Genomic DNA, 14,792 nt, shown 5'->3' with positions numbered 1-14,792 from the left:
TTTTATTAGGATTTCAGGAAAAAAAATACCGCATCATCCAAATAAAAATAATCTGAATTACATTATTTTGTTTTTGCTGAAAACAAAATTTGGCCAAGACAAGAAGGCAGAGTATGACATTAATGATATTCATGTGAGTAGAATCAATGCATCATGTTGTCATAAAACTGGCATTTTCATTTCTCACTCCCACAGACATAAAATAGCAGCATCCAATATGCTGTCAAGGTACTGCATACCAGTGGTAAAATGCATTCAAACTTTCAAATGTGTAAAACGGATGACTGTTTCAGAGTGTCTTATGAATTTCTAAAAGTAGACAGAAACATTTAAACTATATTAGAAAAATTATGCTTGAAGAAAATACATAGATCACGGAATCACAGAATCTAGTAGGTTGGAAAAGACCTTTGGGATCGTCAAGTCTGATCTATGACTGAACATCACTTTGTCAAACAGATCATGGCACTAAGTGCTATATCCAATATTTTTTTAAAAAAACCCAGGTAACTCCACCACCTCCCTCAGCAGCCCAGTCCAATGCCCAATCACCCTTTCTGTGAAGAATTTCTTCCCAATGTCTGGACTAGACCTTCTCTGGTGCAGCTTAAGACTGAGTCCTACTGTCCTGGCACTGGTTGCCTGGGAAAAGAGACCAAACCTCACCTGACTACAACCTCCTTTCAGGCAGCTGGAGAGAGTGATAAGGCTCCTCTGAGCCTCCTCTTCTCCAGGCAAAACAATCCCAGCTCCCTCAGCCAGTCCTTACAGGACTTGTGCTCCAGACACTTCACCAGCCTTGCTGCCCTTGTCTGGACATCCTCTAGCATCTCAACGTCCTTCCTAAATTGGAGGCCCCAGAACTCACCACAGCACTCAAGGTGTGGCCTCACCAGTGCAGGTACTGGGGAAGAATAACTTCCCTGCTCCTGCTGGCCACACTATTCCTGATACATGCCAGGATGCCATTGACCTTCTTGGCCATTAGACACACACTGGCTCATGTTCAGTCAGCTGTCGACCAGCACCACAGGTCCCTTTCCACCTGGGTACTGTCCAGACACTCAGTCGTCTGCCTACAGTACTGCAGGGGGTGTTGTGGCCAAAGTGCAGGATCTGGCATTTGGCCTTGTTAAGCCTAATATTGTTGGACTTGGCCCATCTATTTATGTCCTTCCCAGAGCCCTCCTACACTCCAGCAGATTGACATTCCCCCTAGCTTGGTGCCGTCTGCAAATTTGCTAATGGTCAACTCAATCCCCTCATCCAGAACATCAATAAAAATTCTAAACAGGACTGGGTCCAACACTAATCCTTGGGGGACACCACTGGTGACTGGCTGCCAGCTGGATGCAGTAGCCTTCACCACCACTCTCTGGGCCTGGCCATCCTGCCAGTTCTTTACCCAGCCAAGAGTGCTCCTGTCCAAGCCATGGGCTGCAGCTTTTCCAGGAGAAAGTCATGGGAGATGGTATCAAAAGCTTTGCTGAAGTCCAGGTAGACAACACCCACAGCCTTCCCCTCATCCAGCAGGCAGGTCACCTGGTCATAAAAGGAGATTAGGTTGGTCAGTCAGCACATGCTCCTCCTAATTCCATGCTGGCTGGGTCTAATTCCCCATCCATCCTGTAGGTGCCATGTAATTGGACTCAGGAGGATCTGTTCCATAATCTCACAGAGCACTGAGGTTAGGCTGACAAGCTTGTAGTTTTCTGGATCCTCCTTCTGGCCCTTTCTTGTGGATGGGTATCACACTGGCCACCTTCCAGTTACCTGGGACCTTCCTGGTTAGCCAAGACTGGTGGTAAATTATGGAGAGCGACTTGGCGAGCTGTTCTGCGAGCTCCCTCATGACCCTAGAATGGATGTTGTCTGGTGCCAGAGACTTGTGAGCATCTAAGTGGCTCAGCAGATCACTGACTGCTTCCTCCTGGATTTCAGGGAGTCCATTCTGCTTCCCATCCCAGCTCAGGAGACCAGTTTTCCTGATGCAAAGAAGGTGTTAAGTACCTCAGCTTTTCCCTCGTCTTTGGTGACTGTATTCCCCCTGTCCAATAAGGAATGGAGGTTTTTATTGCCTCTCCCTTTGCTATTAATGTATTTATAAACACATTTTATTATTCTTTATAGAATTGGCCAGAATAAGTTCTAATTAAAGTTCCATCTCTCTAATTTTCTTTTAGTATGGCATAATGACATCCTTAAACACTTCCTGAGTTGCCTGCCCCTTTTACTAAAGGTAGTACACCCTCTTTTTTTCCCTGAGTTGCCACAAAAGCTCCCTGCTCAGTCAGGTTGGTTGTTTTCCCCATCAGCTCATCTCTAGGCACAAAGGAACAGCCGGCTCCTGTGCCTTCAAGATTTCTTTCTTGAAGCATCCCCAGCCTTTGTTTTTAAGGGCTGTTTCTCAAGGACTATCTGAATCACCATCTTGAGCAGGCTGAAGTCTGCTCTCCAAAGGCCAGTATAGAATTTATTTTACGCCCATCCTGTTTGACTGAGTATTGAGACGTCCATTATTTCACTGTACCCCAGAGATGGCCTCCAGCCACTGTGTCTCCAGCTAGGCCCTCTCTCTGTAAACAGCAAAGGTCTAGCAGAGCATCACCCTGGCAGGTTCCCTTACCAGCTGTGATAAGAAGCTATCCTCCATACAATCCAAGAACCTCCTAGACTGCATCTTTTCTGCTATGTTGAGTTCCTAGCAGATGTCTGGCAAGGTAAAGTCTCCTGCAAGGCAAGGGTTGGTGATTTTGCAACATTCTGCTTATAGAAAAATTCATCCACCTCTTCATTGTGGTTGAGTGATCTATTAAAGATTTTCCACCAGGATGTTGGCTTTGTTGACCTTTCCCCTGATTCTCACCCATAGGCACTCAACTTTATCGTCATTGACCTCAATTTCCACTGAGTCAAGCACCTCACTAACATACAGACCCACCCTCCACCACTTCTCTGTCTCATAAGGGCCTTTTGCCATCCATTGCAGCACTCCAGTCTTGCAAGTCATCCCACCATTTCTTGATGGTGACTACATTACAGCTTTCCTGCTGTACCATGGCTTCCTCCTGTTCATTGCCCATGCTGAATGAATTAGTGTACATGCACTTCAGCTGGGTTGCTGGTTTCACCCCTCACTCTGACGTACCACCCTTGGGCTCATTTCTGGAGAGCTTAGTTTCATCCTCTTCCCACTTCACACCTAATTTAAAGCCCTCTCAACCAGCCTGCTAACTCATGGGCTAGAATCCTTTGGCCCTTGCTAGATAGATAGAGCCCATCTGACTCTAGCTGGCCTGATGCCATAGTAATTGCCCCATGATCAAAAACCCCAAAATTGACAGCAGTCCTTAAGCTACCCATTGATAACATGGGTTTTCCTGTTACTTTCATTATCCATCCCTGCTACTGAAGGATATGAGCAGGATATGTGCTCTTGCCTCATTAACTAATCCACCCAGAGACTTGAAGCCTTTTCAAATTACCCTAGTGCCTTTCTTATCAGCCTCATCACTGCCAACCTGGAAAACCAGCAGAGGTAATTAATCAGGGGGCTGAATTAGTTCAGGGAGTGTCCTGGTGAAATCCTGCACACAGGCCCCAGTGAGGCAGCAGCCTTCCCTGTGGGATGGGTCCAGCTGACACACAGGAGCCTTCATTCCCCTCAGAACAGAGTCACCTTCTACACCTACCCTCCTTTTCTTCTTAATGCATGTTGGACATATTGTGTATTGGTAAACAATAAGTAGGATAGAAACCTGATTTTGTACTTGTTTTCCCTAGGCTGAACTTGAGATGCAAACGAAGGAAACCAGTAGGCCTTACGCAGCTGTTATAAAAAAGTTTTTTTACTTTTTTCTCTCTACTCATTCTCTCAAACATTGAACTATTAGGTGGAAATCTTGATCTTTAAGAACCACAATACCACAGAAATCAGAAACCTAACTAGCAAGTTGCAATGGGTCACAATAATTTTTCATTTATTAGCAAAACCTGTCTGATTTTTTAAATGAAGCAGAAAAATAATGTTGAAATACTAAGTCCAACTAAAAATGCAGAAAGGGAAAGACTGCAGAAAGGGAAAAAACACAGAAAAATAGCTAGTTCAGTTTTACTTCTTAGCTATTCAGTCTGTACTTTGGACAGGAAATAGTGATTCATATCCATTGACATAATGAGCTCACAAAGAAAAGAAAATAGGCAATAAAGCATCTAAAGATGCCAAAAATTAAAAATGTCAATCAACATCAACAACTTTATCTTGTATTGATTTTTTAAATAGATGAAAATCCACTTATTAAATCTAAGCCATATAGTTTCACTTTGTCTTCGACCTCAGTCAACAGATTCAGAACTTACTAATGTAATTTATGGCATAAAATGTGGCCAACTCCAAAGTTTCTGTGATGCTACAATTACATCATCCATAACTATATCTTTCTGTTAGGACAAGTTCAAATTCCTTGTTCTTGACACTCAGTGACCCAAATTACTCAGCCTTAACCTATAATTTTGGCCTTGTCTTCGATGTGCTAAGGACATGAATTCAACACTGCTTTAATTTTCTTCCACATTTTATTTTCATGCTTTCTTTCTAGCTGTTTTAGATTCCTGGAATGGCCTCTGAATTCCTACTTGCAGACCTTGTTCATTCATCGTTCAAACTACTTCTAAAACCTTTCTCCCAAAATTTTCCATTAAAGGAGCTAATGCACTCAGCAATCTGAAACGCAGACATGTCTGACAACTAATTGCATAATACTTTTATAAAGTTATAGTCACATTTCTATCTCGTTTTGTTCTTGTTTATTTTTTTGTCTTTTTTTGTCAGAGCTGAGTTTAAATTGTAGCCTCTTCATTATGGGAACCTTTTTATTAGCTGGTCCTTCATTACTTTTCATAAAAGCAAAATTATTTACATTTCCCTATGACACTACACTATTTAGTTATTCAAAAGCAAGGAATAAATTAATGAGGATGACAAGAAGCTGGAAAGAGAAGTATTTTTTCTTACATTGGAGACCTGAACATCTCAATCCTTAGAAAATATAATTGGGTGTAACTCTGAAACTCCCTCGGAAGCAGCAGTAATCAATAAAATGTATGCTTTCAACTTATAAAAATCACTAATAATTCACTTTCACGAAAACCCCTGAAAACTAAATCTGTGGCATTATACAGTAAGAAGCATGCTATATGACACCATCACCTGAATCAGGTATCTGATTCAGGACAAATGTCTGCAATCCATACATATTCAGCATTAAAAAAATGAAACCATTTACCCCACTCTAAAATAGATGACAGAGAAAGACAAGATGAATCACAGTTTGAAGGATGACTGTACTTTGAATATTTAATATGTGATTTTCTTTTTTATCAAAATTGGCTTGAGAGCCTGTTTGATACTACAGGAGTCAAGCAGAGAATTGTGGCTGTTTCAGGAACAATGTTGAAATGGTTTTCATCAAACCAAAAATATCGACACACAACTACAGGCCAATATATATTCATATATATATATATGTCAGTTATCTTAAATCATAGCCTATTTACAGAAGTATTCAATTTTTTTCAAATAAAAATATTAAGAAAATTTTTTCAACTATAAAAATGAAGTGTTTAGGTGCTTATGTATCTTGAAGTGGTAGGAGGCAGAATGTAGCCCCCATAAACCCAGAGGGAATGGTCAGTGACCTGTTATACCACTTAGAGACACAAAAGTTCATGGAGCTGGATCAAATCCATCCAAGGATACTGAGAGAAGTGGTGGAAGTGTTCAATACTTTCCATCACTTTTTGTCAGTCCTGACTAACAGGAGAGGTCCCAGATGACTAGAACTTAGCAAAGGGACACCCATCCACTAGAAAGGCCAGAAAGAACATCCAGGGAGCTACAGCCTGTCAGTCTGACGTTGAGGCTGCGGAAGGACACAAAGATCACCTGAGTGCCATCCCACAGCATGTGCAGGACAACCTGGGGATCAGGCTCAGGACTGACAGGCCAAGGACAATTGTGTGAGGTCACAACATCTCCCTGAAGACCTACAGGCTTGTGGAGGAGTGGCTGGAAAGCTACACAGTGGAAAAGGACCTGGAGGTGCTGGTTGACAGCAGCTGAACATGAGCCAGCAGTGCCCAGGTGGCCAGGGAGGCCAGTGACATCCTGGCCTGTGCCAGCAATAGTGTGGCCAGCAGGAGCAGGGCAGGGATTGTCCCCTGTGCTCAGCACTGCAGAGGCCACACCTCGAGTCTGTGTCCAGTTCTGGCTCCTCACTGTGAGAAAGACACTGAGGGGCTGGAGGGAGTCCAGGGAAGGGCAAAGGAGCTGGGGAAGGGTCTGGAGCACAAGTCCTGTGAGGAGCAGCTGAGGGAGCTGGGGGTGTTTAGCCTGGAGAAAAGAAGGCTCAGGGGGGCCTGAATGCTCTCTATTCTGCCTAAAAGGAGGGGGTTGATCTCTCATATCAAGTAACAAGTGAAAGGTCAAGAGGAAATGCCCTAAAGTTGTGCCAGTAGAGGCTCAGATTGAATATTTGGAAAAAAAAAATCATCATTAAGCACTGAAACAGACTCCCCAGGTAAGTGGCAAAGTCATCATCCCTGGAAATATTTAAAATATATGTAGATGTGGCAATTAGGGACATGATTTAGTGGTGAATTTGTTTGTGCTGAGTTAATGGTTGAACTTGGTGATCTCAGGTCTTTTCCAATCTAATTGGTTCTATGATTTTATGATTTTTTATTTAATCAACAAATCTGAATATTTAGCTTTTAAATAACTTTCATGGAGCACAAGAGCAGAAGAATGAACCAAAATACTTTTAATTTTAGAGAAAGATCTCATTAAGAACACATCACAATTTTATTGCATGGAGTATATGGAGAAATTACTCATCCACACATTTAACACAACAAAATCACAAGGGCTTCCATACAATTATATTTAAACTATTCCGGGAACTTTTTTTCTTTTCTTTTGGGGGAATTTAGAATGAATTTTGCTTCTCTGGTCTGTTTACTTCATGGCACAAAGAAGAATACAATTTTGAAATTCAGAATTTCTATGTTTGTCCTATCTATAAGTAATAAAATTGACAATTTTCTCTATTTTGCATCTATATTCAATTTCTAAAATATATATGCCTTTAATCAATGTAGTATCTAAGGTAGTATACCATATAAAAATGAATTAATTGATTATTTCACTTATTTATCATTTTGATTTAGTTGTTTACTTGGCATATTTATGATTAAGGGGCTTTTTAGAAATACATTTATGAATAAAAATAAAATTATTTAGGTATTTTCCTAAGTAGATAAGTATTTGATGGTATTCTTAGATGGATAATTATGATAGCTAAATTCTAGATAAATTTGTTTTACAAAAATCCTCTTCTACAAATTTAGCATATGAAATATTTCTGAGGCAAATAAAGGAAACTTTGAAATATTTATTTTCCTCTTTTTTAAATGACTTCAGATGTTTAGTGTTCAGAATTGACTGTTAGTTATCTATATGTAATACATATAACGATGTAACAATCTGTTTTAAATGTGTGATAAGTTGCAAAATATGCATTTGATTTGCTCACATTTTTAATGAAAGTGAAAATTACAAAAACTGCCTTCTCCAAGACAAGAAAAAATGTTTTTGTTATTCCTTGAACCCCTGGCTAGTTATTTCCTGATTTAGGAGAGATTACGCTTCATCTCTATAGACATAGAAGTGATATAGTCATTTTTTTGTTATATTTTTTATATCTGAAGGAGAATATGAAAATTACAAGCTACACAGTGTTTACGTTTTATGAAAACCTGTGGCACATGAATTCCATATGTGGATACCTTAATTCTATTGTTCAGGAGTATTTCCTCTGAATAAAGTGATAAAACATATGCCAACTGCTGTAGTAGACACCACAGACAAATGGCCTTGGTAACACAGATATTTGTGGCTGGCTATGCTTCAGTGAAGAAGAGATGAAAAAAATCTATACCATTTATGATTTGAAATGAAAAGTCCTTCTGACTGGAATTTATACCAGGAGAAACACTAGGTGATCACCAGACAGTAGTGATCAAGAAGTATATCCCACACCTTCAGAAAGCAACCCTAGGAGATGCCATCATGAGGGTTGGGACTTGGTGAGAAACTATTGGGTTCTACAAGGAAAATTTGTTTGACTAGGAATATTGAATAATTTAAAAACTTAATCCCCAAGCACAAACAGTATGTTTTGCTCTAAATATATTTCAGATGCAGAATTCTTCTAATTCTTCATAAAGCTAAAATGGCAAAATAAAGATGCAAGAGATGCAAGTACCAGACTCTTACATATGTACCACCAAAACATACTCTTTAAGCTTCTGCTACATATGCTATTATTGCTATAAATACCAGTTAATTCATGGTAAATTTTATCACCTAAGTTACCTTCTGAACTTATCTAATTTTCTGTTAAATTCAAAGGTAGAAAAAGTTGAAATCCAACAGTATTTTCTTTTCCTTGCTGTTTATTTGTTCCCTCTGCTGTGTTTCACCTTGAAACCTGCTAGTAAATTTATAACATTATGTTCTGTGACCTGCCCTCTACATTCTGGCTCTTATGTGCTCCAGTGGGGTGATTTTAATTCCATTTTATTACAGTTAAGGTCATCTACAGTCTGGTTGAAAACACTTAGTTTGTCATGTAAAGATTCTGCTCTAATTGACCTTGATTTATTTGCCCTATTTATTTCTTTGGACTGTCTGTGTTTTTGGAACAAAAACTGTAAGAGTATCTGTGATAGTAGCTTCTGTTAGCTTGTTTGGTGAGTCAGTGCTACTCACAGCTTCCTTCCTGTATTCCTTCCTTTCTTTCTTTTCCTTCCTTCCCTCCTTCCCTTTGTCTTTCTTCTTCCCCTTTTCCATTCATCTCTCCTTCCTGAAACCTGTGGACACTTCAACCATACAAAAAGAACAACAGAAAATCTGCATTTGCCCTACATTTCTCAAGTCCATGTAGTGATACCTGAAAACTGATGATTTAAGAATGCAAAAAAACTATGAAAACACAGATTGAATTACAGAACCTGCCTTTACAAAGTACCTACCAAGAATAAATCCAGTTGATAAATATTATGTTACAAATATATTGATTGTACTAAGATACATGCAGTCACTTTAAAAACTCATTTCACTTTTTTATACTGTTTTCAGTATTTTGTATTTCCAACTAAAGCAGTTTGCCTGCCCATAGGAAGCAAAGCATTACAGAAGAAGCCTTGTCTTCCCCTTATCTTTTTTGTTCTCTATTATTTTCAGTTCTTTTGAATGTCCATTTTAAAATTTCTGGGTATGACAGACGCCTCAATGCCTACAGCAGAATTTTACATTGTTTAGGTAAATATCTGAAGTAAATGACAGCAAATAGAAATCATGTTTCATTTTCAAAATGTTTTCTCATACCCACTCTTGGTTCCTTCTGCCAACTTGTATCCTCCAGCACACTGATCACTGTTTTATCAAAGTGCAATAATTTTGTACATTGTACTTTTGGAAATCATGTTAATCAGCATTTGGCCCAAGAATAACTGAGTCAGATGAGCAGAGGAAAGAAAAGAATTGAAAATTACATGCTGGGAGGCTATTTATGTGATACTTAAAAAATTCAGATGGGTTATATACCACTATTTTTTCTCAAGTTTGTAGGAATTATCAATCTTATATTACTTTTCAGTAAATGGCATTTCTTTGTAAAAAATTTAACTGGGTAACATTTTAAGGAGATGTTTTACGGAAAATATTGTCCTTCCCTTTTTTATACAGCACATTAATCATGATTTTCAGTTTTAAAATATTTTTTTAGTGCTTATTAGAGAATCATTCTTGAATTTCTACTATAAAATTTAATTTTCAGCACCTCTTCATGAAAATAATCAAAATAACCATAAAAACAATTCAAATTAATAAAGGAGAAAAAAAAAAAAGAAATTAAAATACTTTAATGCGGATGAATATCTTAATTTGGACTAGACAATCATTTCAGTTCCCTTCCAACTGAAACTATTGCAACCTAAAATCAATACAGATAATCTAACATCAATAGAAACAATGCACAATGTAACAGGGACAAGGAATTTTCTCTAATCCAACTTAAAAGAAAGAGAGGCTATTAAAGTATCTTTGTTTTAAATAATCTTCTAATATTTTTATCATAAAACATCTTTAAGGTATATATATGGTCCTAATCCTATAAATAACGTGTGGGGGTTATTTTCAGGTCAAAATAAGTTCCTTATAGAAACTAAATGCTTGTTTTTGCAATAGTCATTTTCAACCCATTCTTAATCTTAGGTAGTTTTACTTTATGTTAATTCTTCTCCTCACTGGGAGGGCAGTACATATTCTTGAAAAAGAATGGAACAGGGGACCCAGGACAGTGGTCACAGCACCAGCTGAGAGAGCTTGAGAAGTGTTTGGGCAGTGCTCTTGGGCACATGGGGTGATTCTTGGGGATGGTGCTGTGCAGGGACAGGAGCTCAATTCGATGATCCTGGTGGGTCCCTTCCAACTCAAGAGATTCTATGATTCTAATTTTTCCTAAAAGAGCAGACTCACTGCCATCCCATTCCAACATGTCTGCTCACAGTGCCAAGACTCACATGCTATTACCCTCACTCACATGTTGGAAATTCATCTTTTCTGTTTCAGTAACTTCAGTTTCGGCTGGTTTTTTCAGCATCTTTTTCTAAGGAGAGGTGGGGGTTGAGAAGGAAAGGCCAAACTCGAACTAACCATGAGGGCAAATAATTCTTCATTTTACCAGCAGTAATCAGATATTTGGTGTGTCTGCAAGGATGGTTTAATAATATCTTTGTGACTGCTGTTCAAACTACAGTAAAGGACAGGTGATGTAAAGACCATAAAAATGATAAAATAATTCTTTAAGGCAACAAAAAACCCAAGATGCGAGGTTTTCACAGAAACAGGATTTTGGATTGGACAAAATGACAGTTGTTGAAATTGCCCTTGTCAAAGAGTCAAAATAGCATTCAACTTGAAGCTTGTCTTAAAAGGTATTCAGGAAAGGATTTTTTTCTTTGAAAATAGAGAAATGTCACACTGGCAAATGAAAGAGGGAGAAAGAAAAAGAGCTCCACTGTAGTTAAGTCTCTTATAAAGGTGAAATTTTCTGGAATTTCTTTTCATATACAATTTACTTGAGTTTAATATTACTTCCACCACAGTAACAGAGGGCACAAAAATATATTTCAGCTAAAATTATTTGGAAAAATGAATTCCTAAATTCAACTCTAAGTTAGTGCATAAGTAAAAGATAGTGATAAATTATAAATATGAATATGTGCATATATACATATATATATTTATGCTTACATATATGCAGAGTATAAAGTATTTGAAGGTTTGCCATAAATATTCTGTAATATAACCACAGAGATTAACAATCAAATTAATTTCTAACACTCTGCAGTATTTCAGATGAACAGAGAATTAAAAAAAAAGAATTGGGCCAGGAGTTTGTCTTCTCACAGGCAGTATTTGTTACTAAGTACATTTCACAAAGTTTGGAAAATTAAAACTAATTTAATTCTGTAATTCAATAATGCAAAAGTGCTATTTTTTTAATTGCAAGTCTCTTGCCTTTTTTTTCTTACTTTACTGATAAAAATAAAATATCATAGTCCTTTTTTCACTAAAAGACTAAAGAGATTTCTAAATTTCATTCTGTATAATGCACTATCAACAGAATTGCTTTCTAAATTACAGTTACACAACAAAATGCTCTGAAGTCAAAGTGCTTTTCAAGTGTCAGCAACAGCATAATTCGAAGTTAATGTAGATGTCCAGACATAATTCACTGACTAAATTTAATTTACAAGACCTTTAGGAACTACAATTCATGAGAAGAATTAAATTTGACTCTGATATCCAGGCTGACATTGCAGGATTTTATTTAAAGTAATTTTAGATTTTACTTGTTATGGTATCCTTTAGCTGCACGAACAGTTCTGAAACAAGATATATACACTTTTTAAAGCACAGTAATGTTCTAAACATTGAAACAGTATAGAAGACTACAATTCTGACAAATATTTATTAATACCTGGCATAAAAATATACTTCAATATAGTTATGTTGGATGCATTAATACACATACATGAATATTAGCAATAAACATGAAAGCTGTGGAAAAGTTATTGGAAATTGGCATTTGTCATAGTGGAATAAGTACACTTTTTCTTTATGTCCTTACAAGCTGGCTAATGTAGAATAGAAATAGGCTACTGAATGCTATTACATTCTAAGTTTAATAAGAGCATATTTAATTCCCATCTTCAATGATGATAGAATAGTTTGGCAATTACCTTTTTAAAACACATTCCTTTGTAAGTGATAATTAGCTCAATGCCAGTAAAACTTAACCTGTTAGAAAATGTTGGAATGACTAATTACTAGATGCCAGTCTGACAGATGAATATTAGGATTTCTTTTCCTTTGATTGAGACTATTGTGTTGCTTTTTTCAGTTTAACTTACAGGAGGTAAGTATGTGTTCTTTTTTGCAGACTTATTATATGTTGATTGCTTTATAAAACAAAATAAATCTTTTGGGGATTAATACTCTTCTTCCGTTTATCTTCAATAAAAAATACTGGATTTTTTTTTTCCCGGTTGGGAATTCTGGATGGTATCTCACCTGATGGCTATCTGATGGCTAGAATTTTAACTATGGAATATAAGCCTTTACAGATGTCTAAATACTTACACTTCATATTTCCCACTATTCAGTGTCACCAACAAACACTGAGAGATTTTTCTTGGGCTTCGGTATTGGATTTGTGTGGCCAGGTTTTGATAGCAGGGGAGCAACAGGGATGGCTTCTGTGAGAAGCTGACAGAAGCTTCCCCATGTCCAGCAGAGGATGCTGTGTCTGTCCAGGATGGATGTGCCACTGGTCAAGGCGGAGCCCATCAGGAATGATAGTAACACCTCTTTGCTGAAGTATTTAAGAAGAAAAAAAAGTTATTGGTGAGAACAAGTGAGAGAAACAGCTCTGCAGACGCCAAGGTCAGTGCAGAAGGAGGGCAGGAGGTGCTCCAGGTACCAGAGCTGGGATTCCCCTGCAGCCCTAGTGCAGCCCATGGTGAGGCAGCTGTGCCCCTGCAGCCCGTGGAGAACCACAGGGATGCAGAGATCCACCTGCAGCCCGTGGAGAACCACAGGGATGCAGAGATCCACCTGCAGCCCATGGGGATCCACAGGGATGCAGAGATCCACCTGCAGCCCGTGGAGAACCACAGGGATGCAGAGATCCACCTGCAGCCCATGGAGGAAGCCACACTGGAGCAGGTGGGTGCCTGAAGGAGGCTGTGACCTTTGGGAGACCCGTGCTGGAGCAGGGTCCTGGCAGGGACCTGCAGACCTGTGGAGAGAGGAGCCCACACTGGAGCAGGTTTGCTGGTGGGATTTGTGACCTTGTGGGGAGCACACATTGGAATGGGCTGTGCCTGAAGGACCCTGTGGCAGTGTGACCCGCATGTAGCAGCTTGTGGAGAGCTGTTGCTCCTGAGATGGACTAAATTGGAGAAGTTCATGGAGGATGGTATCCCCTGGAGGTACCCCAAGCTGGAGCAGGACAAGGACTCCTCTCTCTGAGCAGGAGCAGAAACAAACCATAATGAGCTGGCCACAACCCCGTTCCCATCTCGCTGTGCCACAGGGGAAGGTAGAGCTGGGATGGGGGGAAGGGTGGGGGAAGGAATTTTTTAAGGTCTTATTTTATTTCTCATTGTCTTCTTCTCATTTATGTTAGTAATAAATTCAATTATTATCTCTAAATCTAGCCTGTTTTGCCCATGGTAGTGTTTGGTGAGTGATCTCTCCCAATCCTTTTCTCAACTCATGAACCCTTTTCTCTCTGCTGTCCAGCTGTGGAGGGGAGTGATAGGGAGGCTTTGGTGGACACCTGGCATCCAGCTGGGAACAACCCAGTACAGCCTCCCTGCATATCTGAAATTAGGAGTCATTGTTTCTTCTCGTTATGACAGTCATTTAACCTCAGAAAGTTACAGCCAAAATTGTTTTGTGTTTTATGCCAAAATGAAGGGATTAGCGAATACTTAGTGTTTGTTTCATATTTTCACAGCAAAATAAAATAGAGAAACTTCAAAAAGTAATAATAATAAAAAGCTGAATTCCACACAAAATCACAGGTAGAAACCCAGAGAAGCTATAGAGCTTTTCAATAATTGCTATAGAGCTTTTCAATAATTTAGTATTTATTTTGAAAAGTAATCAAACCAAGGGCTATTGGAGACAAATACATTAAGGAGATTTTCTTAAATAAATAAAATTAGGGAAAAAAATCCAAACTAAAAAGGACCTAAATTTCTAAGTAATCTGTAAACACACAGTACAATGATGTGGGACAACAGTATATTGCCATCAATTGCTTGTAATAAATGCAATATCTTCTATCTTCTTCCATTTCAGCTATCAATAGAAAAATGTGAAAGAACTGATAAATAGATTAAACTTGATTTGGAGACACTATTAGGTTTTTTCCCCATAAGCTTTGATTTCTCTGCTGCAAAATAAATAATTCAAAATAAAATTTAAAAATACTTGTTGTAATATTATATATAAATGTTTTATTAAAAAAAATTCCACTGAACTTTGACTGCATGCATTGTTTAGAGTGCAATATATAGTATTTAAGAGATATTATGACTGAACTCCAAAGAAAACAAGCCTGTACACAGCAGGGCTTCTTGTTGTGCTACTAATG

At 38.4% G+C, this 14,792-nt stretch overlaps 1 protein-coding gene across 2 annotated transcripts in view; it reads right to left on the bottom strand.

Annotated features, from left to right (window-relative positions):
* CSMD1 (CUB and Sushi multiple domains 1) overlaps positions 1-14,792 on the bottom strand; it is a 1,108,435-nt gene that overhangs the window by 823,087 nt on the left and 270,556 nt on the right. The window lies entirely within an intron of this gene.

The sequence above is a fragment of the Catharus ustulatus genome, chromosome 3, assembly GCF_009819885.2.
Source record: "Catharus ustulatus isolate bCatUst1 chromosome 3, bCatUst1.pri.v2, whole genome shotgun sequence".
NCBI classification, from domain to species: Eukaryota; Metazoa; Chordata; class Aves; order Passeriformes; family Turdidae; genus Catharus; species Catharus ustulatus.
The sequence above is the reverse complement of the archived record's forward strand: the minus strand, read 5'-3'. Positions and strand labels throughout refer to the sequence as shown.